Source organism: Aulonocara stuartgranti (assembly GCF_965226115.1).
Source record: "Aulonocara stuartgranti genome assembly, chromosome: 19".
Classification (NCBI taxonomy): Eukaryota; Metazoa; Chordata; class Actinopteri; order Cichliformes; family Cichlidae; genus Aulonocara; species Aulonocara stuartgranti.
This window is the reverse complement of record NC_138955.1, coordinates 15,132,501-15,145,631: the sequence shown is the minus strand read 5'-3', so window position 1 is coordinate 15,145,631 and position 13,131 is coordinate 15,132,501. Positions and strand designations below refer to the sequence as shown.

General features: G+C 38.3%; 1 protein-coding gene across 1 annotated transcript in view; it reads right to left on the bottom strand.

The window, feature by feature from the left end:
• Positions 1-573, bottom strand: part of LOC309696053 (leucine-rich repeat and fibronectin type-III domain-containing protein 2) — a 255,686-nt gene extending 255,113 nt beyond the window's left edge. The window contains exon 1 of the mRNA XM_082517125.1: positions 254-573. The gene's annotated coding sequence lies outside the window, so the exon portion shown is untranslated. The remainder of the gene's footprint in view (positions 1-253) is intronic.
• Between the last annotated feature and the right edge of the window lie 12,558 nt (positions 574-13,131).

Genomic DNA, 13,131 nt, shown 5'->3' with positions numbered 1-13,131 from the left:
TACTTTTTTCGAGTAACGAGTAAAGTAAGGGATTACTATTGCAAAAACGGTAATTAGATTACCGTTACTTTCCCGTAGGAACGCTGCGTTACTGCGTTACTAAAACCGTGATGTTTTGCGAGAATGTCTCACGACAGTGACGTAAGCGAGTGCGCCGTTAGTGACAACAGCTGTGTGCAGATCAACAATGGATCACATATCGATTGTGGGAGAGAGTATGAGCGTGCAGCGTTTAAAGCGTGGAAGTACTGACCTTACTTTGAGTTTGATTCCATAAAAAGTGACAAAAACATTAGCGTCCATCGTGCGTGGGAAGAAAACTTCTTTTTACAGCGAAAAGAACCCCTAAACTTCCAAGGAAGCACCGAGAGCGCAACGACGTAATGGGAAACTCACAGAGACACTGCCGTATCCTTCCACTGACCTCTGCACACCTGCACCAGGGTAAACCTCCGCCTACCGCAGTCCTGCTTTACAGGTGAAAATAGAGCAACAGGACCGCTGAGTCTTTGACTTTATTTATGTTCTGCTGTGTTTTACTTGCATCTATTTGAAAGAGTGAGTGTAAACAAAAAAAATATTTTATTTTATATGCTGGAATGTGCAGAAAATAGGTTTAAATGTTAAACTCATTTATTCAACTCAGAGAATGTTGCATATAATAAAATTTTTGCTTGATACATAAAGTTAAAAGATTAAAACTGATAAAACAAGTTAAAAAAAAAGAGACTTTTCCATTTGATTACATTTTGTATGATGGATTATGTAGAAAAAGTAGAATTGGGCTGAAAGATATATCGCTTTATCACCTCTTCAGGTTGTAAATCGTGTTTTTAAAAAGTAACTAAGTAACTAAGTAACTAAGTAATTAATTACTTTTGAAAATAAGTAATCAGTAAAGTAACGGGATTACTTTTTGGGGGAAGTAATCAGTAATTAGTTACTGATTACTTTTTTCAAGTAACTTGACCAACACTGCTAACAGCACAGTGATAGAAATGTCAGTCAAACACAGCCAGTACACCCACACAGATGCTGAAGAAGCTAATTTAGGGAAAAGTGTAAAAACAAACTAAAGAAAATTAAGATGCGTGAGAAATAGATGTGTGATGAGCATTTATTACATTTGTAAAAATCAATTCCTTTGCATTAAATACTTGTCCTGGTTGCAATGTCACTCCTAAACAGAAACAGATGATTCCAGCTGGATAAATATTTTAGGGAAACTATTGATTTTGGATTTGTCTGAGGTGCAACTTAACTTGCATTACATACATACAGTATATCATTGCTGTGGTGCCTTTTCTCAGATTTGTTTTAATTGTAAACCAGTCAGGGAAATATCTGCTTCTTTATCTCTGTTGTCTAGTCACAGATTTTGTCACAGGCTGGGTCTCTGACCCAGCGCTCTGAGTTCATTTTTGTATATTTCTCATTTTGATATGTGATTAGTTTTTGTGTCATTTCCTATCTAGCTTTAGTTTAAGCTGTTATTTATTATTGTTCCCTTGGTTTTCTATGTTTTGGGTTCTTGTATTATTCTTCACGTATTAGGTCTGTTAAGTTGTGTTGTCATGTCTAGTTTTAGTATTTCCTGTTTTATTCTGACAGTGTCATGTGTTCTTTGTTCATTGTATTTAGCTTTCCTCCTCCTGGTCCTGTCATTTAGGTTTATGTCAGTCAGCTGTTTCCCCCATGTGTCTCCACTTCCCCTGATCACCTCATGTATGTATTTAAGCCCTCTGTTTTCTGCATGTCATTGTCGGGTAGCCTGTTTACCTCACCTCAGTCATAGTTCTAGTCTTCGTCTGTATTTCCACGTTAGTCATAGTCTTAGCCTGTTTATTTCCACCTCAGTCATAGTTATAGTTTTTGGTCTTAGTACCTTTAGTGTTTTGTTTCTTAGTGTTTTGCCAGTTCGTTTTGGTTTCCTGGTTTAACCCTGCCGTCATTTTAATAAAGCCTCACCTTTCTGTTAAGACCTTACTACTCCTTGTCCTCATCTGCTTTTGGGTCCTGTTTCCACACACATCGGCACACCCCGCCGTGACAGATTTTTAGTTTTAAGTTCACACTTTGAAAATATAAAAGATAGACATGACTCTACTTACAGTCATCAACTGAGTCAGGACTCCTGTGCTTTCATGTCTTGTTCGTTTTTTGTCCTTTTGTCTTCCTACATTCTCCTGCCTAGTCATCGCTTGTTCACTTCTACGTTATGTTTTGTTACTCTTGTTTCTTGTTTAGGTGTCTGTCTGGTGTCTCTCTGTGCCAATTAGTCATGCCTCCACGTTTGTTTACCTTTTTGTCTTTGTCAAGCCTGTGCATCTCAGTCCTGGTCTTTGTATTAGTTATGTTTCCTGTTTTATTGTGATAGTCGTTTGCCTAGTGTGCATTATGTTGAGTTTATCAGTTCAATAAAGGGCTTGCATTTAGTTAAACTTCCTTCGGCCTCTGCATCTGCAATCATGGATTCTCACTCCTCATAACTTTTTGCACCATTTGCTCTATGGTAAAAACTTACTTTAAAGATAAAAAATAAAAACCTAAAGTAGATAATAGGAATATATATCCCATACTTCCTGAGTTCCTTGGTGCTCTTCAAACTGTGATTCAATTTGCATTAACTTAACAAGCTACTGTGCGCAACTTGTATTGATTTTAGCATTCAAAATGGAAAACCTCCATATATGACCCCAGCTTCCAATCCTTATATAAACATTTGTAAGCCTAAGGCTTTGTGTCCAGGTGACAGATTGCACTGCTTTCACTGACAAAGCTTCCAATTATGCTCAGAATTACTTTATTCATCTTGAAGATAAAATAAATTATGTGTCGGCCCTGTTAAGGACCTCGCAAGATCAGATTACAGAGACGTCACTGAAGCACATTTCACCTGTGCACATCTAAGATAGAGCCTCAATGTGACTCATTTGTATGTAAATACAGTGCTGTGCTCCTCTCCCTTTTTTTGTCAGGATTAATTCAATTTGGTGAATAACAACATAAATTGAGATAATGCATGCTCTCATTACATCAGCTGAACTTATTTGATAGCTGTAATAACTTTATTTCATTACATGCCCAAATAGATATGTGAATTGAATATGGGAGGCATTCAAGGGTGGAGAGGAAAACCTATAGAGATAATTTCCTAAAGTCAAGTGAAGCAGATCTGAAGGCTCATCATCTCACAGCTCTACAAAAGAAACTTTGTTCCTCAAAGAGATGCACAGTTATATAATCTCACTTTTATCACTTGGGCAAAACTGACTGCATGTATACACATATATTTTTTTTTTCTTAAACCTTAATATGCTTCCCAAAATTGTTTAACTGTGTCACAGCAGGAGGCTCTTTAGCCTGCATTAGTATTGTCACTTTGTAACAAAACAGTTGACTTTGGAGTTGACAGGGATTCCTGTTGCGACACCCCTGTAGTGTTTTCACAGCTGAAAGATTAAAAATAGTCTAGCCTTGATTTGGTTCCATTATTAAACATATCACATTTCTGCAGTGCATTGTCTGTTGCCAGGCTTGGCAATGTGTTTCATACACAGTAGAAAGTCATCTCTCCCATGAGTGCCGTGCACTGAAAATCACAGCATAACTAAACAGACTGGTCTTCTCAGTTATTTTGGCTCTACTATAACCTTCATGATTTGTCCCAGCAATTCACTCAGCACACAGCCACCCTGGTTTTTCTATGCGAGGTGTAATCGAACATTAATATGACAGCATGTATTAATCACACAGACTCCCATGCCTCATATGTGTTACAAATCGAACAGGGAAGTGATTTGAAACATCCTGAGATCCATTTGAAACCATTTCTTCAGCAAAGTATCACCTTCCCAATTAAAATAATGGTTAAAGAGAGAATTATGCAACAGCTGATAACCCTCACACTTATCCACTAAATAGCTAGGTGACTGTCAGACACAAAGACTGGTAAGTGATGACGAAGCAGCCTGGTTATTCCCTAATGACCCTGCAAAAAAAAAGAAGCTAAAAATAAATGGCAACACAACTTCTACGTCTTGTATTTCCTGAAATTTGTAAGTCCGATTGAACACAGAAATTCAAAGTCCGAGTATAAGTCTGAAAAACATGTAAATTCTGTTGTCACCTTTATATAGAGCCAACTTGATGATATTTTGTGTAACACTGTAAAAAAATATTTTAAACCTAACCGTGACTTAAACAGCAAGAGAGATGGAAATGGAGTGTAGGTGCAAATGACTGTTAGGATTGTTTAGCTGGAAGACTTACTGGTTTTGCTAACTCACAAAAAAGAAAGTTATTGGCTGAATATGCTTAGCATGTTAATGCTTAGTTCGCTAGCTGTGGCATGTGAACTAAGGCTGTATCCCAATTCAGGGTCTGCAGCCCTTAAAGGACACATTTCAAGGCCGATTACGTCACAGCGGCACGCCGAAGGCTGTCCCAATTCAAAGGCTGCTCGAAATGCGGCCCTGAAATGTGTTCTTCATTTCCCTGAATTTTAAGGCTGTGGTAGTGTAGACTTCGTGGTCCCATATATCCCACAATTCATAGCGCAGCAGTCGGTGTGGAGAATTCTGCCGCAGACGGCAGAAGCGGGGCGGCAGAAGAGTAAACTGTGAAAAGTAAGTAGTGAATATTATGTTACTTATTTATGTGCAAATGTTTAATAACGAAGATCATTAAAACATTACTGTTGGCCACATGTCGGCAAAGTTATGTGACATTAGTGACGTTTGTACTAACTTGGTTTTAAAGCCTTTACTTTAAAATATTCGCCGTTCAATAGCTGAGCTTAATCCTACAGAGAATGATCAAAGCTCATGTAGAAAGAAACAAACAAATGAACAAAATATGTTCTCCTTCATTTCTGTCAAACAAAGCTGTATGACATGTTTCCAGCTGTTAGTATCATGGTTGCTAGGCAACCTGGGCAGCGCAACGGAGGCTAGACCGTCCCATTTCACAAGCCTCGCACTTCCGGCCTTAGCGGTCTTTAAGTACGCGGCCCTTGAGGATCGTTGAGGCTGCGTACTTTAAGGCTGCAGACCCTGAATTGGGATACAGCCTAAGAGTCAAGCAAAAAGTCCCAACTGCAATTCTACGAGAGTGAACTCGCTGCATACATAAAAAATAAAAACAATGATTATACACTAAAAATGTCATTGTTAATATTTGCAACTGAATAAAACTGAGAACATTTTAATAGCAAGTTTAACAACTACTAGTGGTGTGTGGGAAGGGTGCTCTGGGATTGTCGGGTATTGGACACTTTGTTACAGGCTTTTTGGTCCCTGTACAACTAGTCAGGCTTGTTTCCAGTGATTGTTGGACTCTGCCGTGGCTGCCCTTTGTTGCTAATTCTGTTCACATTTTTTTTTAAATTGACATTTAGGAATCACTGTACAATACCATCAACTTCAACAATTTGTCACTACATGTATTTTTCTTTTTTCTGTATTTAAACAACGAAAATATCCATACAAAAGGAATGAAAGAAGAAAAGAAAGAAAGAAAATAGAAAAAGAAGCAAAGCAAAAAATACAAAAGGCATGTAGGGAGTGTGTTTTTGTTTCCATTAATATAACTAATATTTCCTCTAGTCTTCTAGTAGTTAACACCGTCAAAATCAAAAACTAGCCTGCGTTTTTTAATATAGTCCATCCATTTCTTCCATCGTGATACAAACAGGTCCCTCTTGTAGTTCAGATCTACTGTCATTTTTTCCATCCTGTTCACAATTTCTATGCATAGAATTTGGTACAGCCAAGGGAGAGAGTCGGACTCTGGTCTTGTCTCTGCTTTTTGTGGATGATCTGGGACAGTGAGCTACGCAACAGAGTGTGAGGGACCTGAGAAGAGAATAAGCTCCTCCAAATCAGAGGCCATGGTTGTTAGCTGAAAAGGCTGGAATGCCCACTCTTGTTGTGAATGAGTCGCTGCCCCAAATGGAAAAGTTGTGGAAAGAGGGAGATTGAAGGAAGAATTGGTGTAGCATTTCTAGTATTGTGGATTCTGTACCAGGCTAAAGAGAGCTGACCCAGAAAGAAATGTAGATATTGACCAAAAGAATAAGACTGAAAATAGAAGTGGCAAAAAGGGGATTTTTCCAAATGATGACCAAGCTCTCCTTTAGGGATCGGATAAGGAGCTTATGAATGTGGGAGGAGCTCAAAGTACAGCTGTTCCTCGTTTGCAGATAGGTGCCAAATTAGGATGCTTCACCAGTTGGGGCAATCTGGATCTGGATAAGCAGAAGATGAATGTACAAAATGTTTTTTGGTTTGGTTTTTTTGCTTTTTGAGGCATGATGCTGAATTTGATGAACATGTTTTCAAACGTTTGACAGACAGTTCACCAGGTACAGAAGGCTACAAACTACCTCTGGCACTGAAAAACGATAACACAGTTGTACTTGCATTTGTATATGGGGAATTTGTTAATATATTTATTTATTTCTATTTCTGTTTTTTTTTTTAATTTGGAAGATGTGTATTGAATAATCCTCTGCATTGTATTTGTATAATTTCTGTTTTCTCCCACAGAATGAATAAAAACAAGAGAAGAACAGGAAACAGATCATTACGTTATCCCATGATATTTGTTAAAAGTTGGTTTAAAGTCTGTACAGAGGGCTTGCTTTCACATATGTACAATTGAGATCTACAAATAGTGGACACATTCTCTACCTCTATTAAAAATGCCAGCATCTATGCTCGAGGATGAAAAAAGATGCTTCTTTTTCTGTTGACTTGTGTTTGTACCAAACACAAAAAAGAGAAAAGTGAGGAAAGCAAGAAAATGCTGTGTGAGGCCACTCAGTGCGAACAGGACTAAAGACGGGGAGTTCAGTAGTGTGGGAAATGCACACAATGGATGAGGAGAAGCAACACCAATATGTCAAGATATCCTCTGCAAAATTTGACTTTTGAGCCAGCAATTAGTGAATACAACACTGATCTTGAATCATAGCAGAAAGGCTGTTGGTGACTTTATGCTACCTAGCTTTAGGATGTTCTCAGGTGAGTGTGGCAGTAAGTTGTAGACTGCCTCGCTGCACCTTGTCTAGAATCATCCCAGAGGTATGCTGAGCCATCTGGAATATGTTGCAATTTGTTTTCTTGCCATCTGAAACACAGTGGATGGAAATTTCATGGGAGTTCTCGAGAATCTGGAACTACTCACTGTGTCTCAGTACTAATGACGGGAAGCATTTTGTCATCCCCCACATTCATTACTACAGCCCACAATTTACAGGGCATTTTTGTTGGGTTATTTTTACAACTATCAAACTTCATGGCTGAAGTTCTTCCCCATCCTTTTTTTTCTGTGGTAAAGGGACTCATAAACCTCAAACTGAACCTAATTTCACTCCCAGGGCGCTAACTTTGTCAGGATTTCTGCAACCTTAATTCCAAACTGCTGTTCCTCTGTCCAGTTTTCCCTGATATTTTTTTTTTTTTCTTGGGTGGAGAAAGATGGCATTCTCAGTGGGAGTGGGATGACATTTTCTTTTGAGGGATTTGGTGGGGGAAACAGATCATATTTGGATGCTTTGTAGTGACTGTGAGTGCGTGATGACTGTTGGGGTCACTGGTGGGGGGTGATGGTGTGAAGTACAGTCTTGTGGATTCCCACTGTCAGGAACTTGCTGTGCTGGAGCTGTGCTTTTCTTTGCCTGCAATACAGAAACATAATATAAAACCATGTGAACAGGTGGTACAGTACACATCTACATCAGACAAAAGAAAAGATCAGTCAAAGGAATAGTATGGCTGGTTCATCAACTCATGACTTTAAATAGATCAATGTTGTTACTTTGTTTTTGTTGACAATAGCAATATTTATGTAATAATACCCTACAGGACAATCATCTGAAATCAGAGTGTGTTTTTATATAAACGTTATGAACAGAACAGAAAATGTTATTAATATTACCTCCATTGGAAAGTTAGAGTAGATTTCCCAGTGTTTCATATCGCTAAAAAGCAAGCTAAATAGGGACACAATTGCAGCAACAGAAACATCGCCACCCGTTGCGTCACTTCTTCCTTTTAACTGCTTTCACCAATTTCTCAAATATTTCCACTTCTGATGACACATCACTGCATCTCTTTCTAGGGTTTGGGTAATTCCCCTCCACAAGTTATTACACATTTAAGTGTCTTTCTATTGTTTTAATGAACAATATTAGAAATGTGGATAGCTACGAACACTGTCATCATCTGTTGACAAATACCTGCTTTGAAATTCCCATGTTAAAATATCTAGTGTTAAAAAGGAACAATTTTACAGCTTGGTGGAAGAACAGTTTGGGTCACTATAGTAAAATGAATGTTAACAAAGCTTGCCGGTAATCTGATAATGTAGCACTCTACCTTCTGCTCTAAGGCTACGTTCATACTGCAGGCGAAAGCGCATCAAATCCGACTTTTCTGACCCAATACTGTTTGCTCTGGGTCTAAACAGAGCGCGTTGTGTTGACGTCTTCTTTTGCGCATGCGGGCCGCTTTGAGGGTTCACACTAGAGCGCGTTTGCAGTCACATTTTATTTGTAGTGTGAACAAGCAGACAAAAAAATTGGATTTGATCAAAAAATCGGAATTGTGCATTAAGACCTGCAGTGTGAACATTGCCTAGATCAGTTCACATCTGGCTCCAGAAAACAAAGATTTGGGGCTAAAACAGTGATGTCCCTGATGTCTCAGTAATATAACATTCATATATTAGCCATTTTTCTTAGTGTTGACTTGCCACCTGCTGAAAAGTGATGAAGTAGAGTGAAAAACTTTTTTTGGCATTGTGCAGTATGTGTTTTGGCATGTTAGCAGTTTTGGTGTAAGTTATACGGTTAATTGATTCCTTTAGCCATCACAACAAACCGTTACTCTAATGCTGCTCCTGCCATGAAGGTAGTTAGAACCACATATTAGATTATTTCTCTCTGCTGTTACCAGACCTTAAATCCTTTGTGTTCTCTCCTCTTCCAGTTTTAGAGTAATTCACAGTTTTAGTATCCCTCATTTATCACACTGTCTGTCTGCTTCTCTCACTCCAGGTTCTTATTTTCCAATTTCTCCAACTCTCCCCCTCTTTGCCAGTCAGGACTGAAGCCAGAGTAAACTTCCCTGCAGTGGAATACCTTAACTGTTTGTAGGGTTTGGCTGCCCGTCTCACTTCACATCAGAAATGTGATTATAAAAGTGTGCAGAAGGAAAACTGTAATTCTTAGCCCCTTTTCTGCACAGGAGATATGAGCTGGTACCCATGAGATTCTTGTTCAATCTATTCATCATCTTCTAGTTTTGATGTTTTTCTTCCTTTTTTTTTTTTTTTGCTGCAGTTTTTCAAAGAATTAGTGTGGGATAAAGCCACTGCTAGCGCTGTCTGCAACTTAACACTTCACTTTGGCACTGAAGCTGTCAGTCTTCCATAATGTGCCCTGTTTTAATAAAAGCGGGTTCTATACCATAGTGCTGAATCAACACTTAAAGTAGTATGTAAAGAGTAAATTCCTCTTTGTGAATTGTGTTTTGAAAGTAAAATGCATGATATATTGTTGATATTGACTCCAATAGGTAATTCCATCTTTCAAGGCTTAAAATCAAATCATAGAACTAATAGGTCAGATTTACAACACCACTTACCTTTTAGACCGGATGTACCCCTCCTGTGTAACTTAATACATTTTGTTTATATTGTGGACTGTACAACAACCTGGAATTAACACACAAAGCACATGCAAAATAACAAAACTCAAATTCTATAACCAAAACTGGAACAAATAGCTAAGACTCCAAATCTTAAACAACAGGCACACGGAAGAAGAAGAGGCCAATATAAGCAAAGTATTAAATTTAGAAGTCTGGGTGAAATACCCAGGACCATAACATATTTAGGGATTTACAGAAGACAGCTGGAGGGTTAACAGTCTCCACGTTTACCCTGATTGTTTTTGAAGAAGACAGTATCATGTTTTCTTTTCCTCCCACTTCCCTGCACTTGAAGTTCGAAACATCAAACATCAGCTTGAACTTCTCATGTATCACGAGGAACTGTTGTTGTTCAGAGTGAGACACAATAACAGTCTTTGTAATCAAGCTAATTAAAAAGCTTTTGAGAGCTGACATGAGAAATAGGATGCATCTATAAAGATAAGCACACACAAAGCCCAGAGCACATGCTACAATATTAACCCTCTTAATTATCCTGACTTTAAAGGGCTCTGAATTTAAAATATATCTGAAAAAGTGCCTTTATGCTCTTTCCACTGACATATTTGACACCTTTAAGTGTGTCTTAAACAGCAAGTGGGTGGGGCATCTGAGCAACTGGACAGGTGTACCTAACAAAGTGACACTACTCCTTGAGCCAGTAGTATCACAGGGCTAGTGGGACTAGTCCTGCGGTTAGCAGGACTAGTCCCACTAGCTCAGAGCTGCAGTGAGACAAACTTAACTGAGGGACTTTCATACAGAAAATATGGAAACTCAAGAACAACAGTACCTTACTGTGGAAGTTAAAGGTTCAGGGTTTGCCCTTTGTTGCCCATGATATTGTACTTTGAAACATTTAATATCACTGCAATTAAATGGCAATCTGTTATGTATATTATTAGTATTACTGGAGACAGTCACTGTATCCCCATACGGAAAAGAAATAGTAAAAACTTATGTGTGATTACTCATGAAAGTGGCCACTTTCATGAGTAAATCATATAAGGCTTACATGATTTACTCATGAAAGTGGCCACTTTCGCATTACTTTCATACATTGTTTTAGTAAGTATCCAAAACATACAAGTTTCATTATATAATTTTTCAAGGGATCTTATATCTGTTTTCACACTTATATGCTTTTCATACAAGTTTCACACAAGACAGATACAAACTTTATAAGATTTATATATATCTTTTCCATATGGGTCTCCTGCTTGATGGTGTGTAGTGAAGTAAGAGCCTGCATATACAGTCAAATAGTCAGGCACCATATTTTTGATCGATGAATTCTTACCATCAAATGCAGAGATGAACAAGGTGTCTTATTCATCATGTTATACCCATATTCCTGTGATTTAGTCTGACATATTCTGAATATCTGGTAACTTTTAGGATCATCAAAAGAATTTAAAATACATTTCTGAGAGTGTGAACAAAGCTCAGCTGCTCAGTGATAGCCTTCACTTGCAATGCTGATCTACAGAAAACTGTATCACTGTGCACACCTTTACAGCTGCATAAAAATCAGGGTTATTTTGGACTTTTAATTATCTAAGTTTTTTTTTTTTTCTTTCATTTTTACATTTTAAACATCCAGTTACAATGTCTGGGACACAGTGGGGTTTTGACTGGTGTGCTACTAAAGCAAACCACAGATATGCTGTTTCAAAGAACAGATGTTAAAAATAATACAAGCAGGAAACCACCCAAGCATTAATCCTTCTAGAAAGGACAAATTAATTAGCTTAAAGGTCTGCTGACTTTGATGTGTTCAGACTGTGTGGGGTTTTTTTTTTTTTGTCTCTTCCACCTTTCATGCTGATGCAGAAATCATCATCTGAATGTCATCGCCTTATGTGACCATATTCAGATCTTGAAAAGAGATCGATATCTGCGTGTTTGCGTTGGTGGGGACCATTTGACATTTCTGCCATCCAGTCATCAGTAATTCATTGCAATGCTATGTTCTGAGAGCTCAGCTGTGTGGAACAAACACACAGCTGCTATCTGCAAAAGTCTTGCTGGCTACCCGAAGTTGAAAAGATTTTTTCGGCAATTAAATCACGAAAGTAACTGTTAACAAGATGGTGTGCAGAAATACAGTCAGAAATGTGGTCAGCTGATACTCTCATTGGTTGCTAGTTAATGCAATTTTGTTGCACACTTTAAGATAACCTTTAAGGCTGAATTATTGTCTGTTATTTTAACTACTTACAGTATCCACAACGTAATTAAGAAGGGCTATTTCAGCTACTTATTTTATTTAAACTGTAACAGATTAGATTCATATGAGGAATGTATATCAATTTGAAGGAGCCAAGTAGGGTAGAGCCACGTCTGTATAACTGATGGCTAGTAATTCAAAACTCAAGCTTGCAGAGGTATTATTGGCAGAGGTGCTCAAGATCCACAGGCAGCAGGAGTTTGTTTAAACCTGAGAATCCAGGTTAACCCAACATTATGAGACACTGTTCGTATGAACTTCATGTGGTGGATGCAATGTTTCAGCTTTCTTCAGCCATAACTGCTCACAGGTTATGGTCAGGTAACTTTTGTGCTCACTGTTATTGACTTATTTTTTTCAAGTAGGTCTTTAAAGACTTAAGGTATATTTGCCTTTCTTGCTCTGTGAGTATCCTGTAGTGTCGGGTAGCAGTAGAGCCTTTGGGTCCTGTGACCTCCATAGAATTTCACAGATGCCAGATTTGATCGAGATCAGGGGATCTATAAAAATATTCAGGTTAATAGTGTGTGTGTGTGTGTGTGTGTGTGTGTGTGTGTGTGTGTGTGTGTGTGTGTGTGTGTGTGTGTGTGTGTGTCATAGTAACATTTATAAGAATGACAGCAAACATTGCTCTGTAACAAGATGAACAAGATGATTATTATAAACGATACACATTTTTAGTGTTGCATTATAGCACAGGTTATATATTTCTAGTGATACACAGTGTTTCCTCCCCACAGATCAGATCTCCGTTGGATACTATAAGCCCAAACACTGTATATGATCCTCATCCACAGAGTGAGTAGTGGATTCAGCTCTCAGGCCTAAATCCCCTCTCTCAGCCAAGCTGGTGTTAATACAATGAGATTTGTGACTCCCCTGCTACAAGCAACAGGCCGAGGCGAGGGAAAGCCAGCCATCCAGATCAAATGACTCAACTCTCTAGAGTGCTATGTGCTGTCAACATGAAGGATGCCATCCTGATTTGTTTTGATTAGTGGGTATAAATCTAAGGGAAACAAAGCAAGGAAAGAAAGCAGAGGATTCCCTCGTTTATGCTTGTGTGCATAATGGTCTGACCACTGTTGTATGACACACTTGATGTTGTTTTTCCTGCACTCATAGATCACTGACCTCTTCATTTGGGAGGACACATGGGTTTTTTTAAAAGCGTAAAACAAGTAA